This window comes from Camelina sativa, chromosome 5 (genome assembly GCF_000633955.1).
Source record: "Camelina sativa cultivar DH55 chromosome 5, Cs, whole genome shotgun sequence".
NCBI lineage: Eukaryota > Viridiplantae > Streptophyta > Magnoliopsida > Brassicales > Brassicaceae > Camelina > Camelina sativa.
The window spans coordinates 3,653,010-3,654,108 of NC_025689.1; the positions used below are offsets into that span (position 1 = coordinate 3,653,010).

Below are 1,099 nucleotides of genomic sequence, written 5' to 3' on the forward strand. Positions count from 1 at the left end.
TTCTTGTCGATATTTTTTCTTCTTTTTAAAAAAAAAAAAAACCCGTATCCGTTTTCTTTTTAAAAAAAAAACATACTGTATTTGTTTTTATATGAGCTTTATAAAAGATTGGCCCGTTTATGGCTCATAACAAAATGGGCTTAAACAAATAACTAACGGGTAGCCCGTTTTCTTTGAGGGTAGATGAGAACGACGACGTTTATGCGCAAATCCGATTGTGTGAATCTGGGTGGGTGATGAAGAGGAGGTTTTGTGACTTGTGAGTGTAATCGTTGAAAGAGCTTCGGATAACGCAATCGGTTCAAGGTCTCTCTCTCTCTCTCTCTCTCTTGCACTAAGCTTCGGCGGATGTGACAGTCGGAATTTGAAATTGCTCCCTGAAGCATTTGGAGAGATTGAAGGTCCCTTTGTTCCAGTCAGCTTGAGGTCAGTTTATATAAACCCTAAACCCATAGAGTCATTTTTGATCAAATCTCTTAGAATTTTGATATGTTTAAGTGTCAAAGTTTAAACTTTTCTCTGGATTTTTTAGTCTTTTGTCTTAATTCTTAGGCTATGAGAAATTGAATCGGTTCTTCTGGTGATGTCTAGATTAAGATAGATTCGAAAGTGTCCGAGCTTTGGACAAGAGAATGACAATGGCTTATGTAGATTACAGAATGAACCAAACCAAATACCAATTAAGAGGGATCTTGTGGTTTTTTCTTTTTTTTGGCCTTTTTTACATTCTTTGCTCTTTGCTTTTGTTTATAATTTTTGGTGTTGAAGTTTCGATTTTTAAACAATGTTCGAGGTGAAGAGTTAAAGAGATGATGAAGAGAAGAAGGACGGATCTGAAACAAGCGGAATGTCAGAGCATTGCCCAGGTCGTCTCTCTCAAAGATTCCGATCAGAGTCAGGTATACATACATATATATATATATATATATACGCCTCCTTCATGCAATCTTTCGGATCAATGGCTCGGCTTAGTTTGTATGTACTGATCAACTTGAAGTAATAGGGAGGCTTGCAGACCTTACAGTTGTCTTGAATCTGCTTGCCATTGGTCCTTATTTTGGTGTCAAAGTTGTTTTTTTTTTTTTTTTTTTTTTTTTTT

General features: G+C 36.1%; 1 pseudogene; it reads left to right on the plus strand.

Annotated features, from left to right (window-relative positions):
* The window catches only part of LOC104785305, a 3,579-nt pseudogene continuing 2,699 nt past the window's right edge, over positions 220–1,099 (plus strand).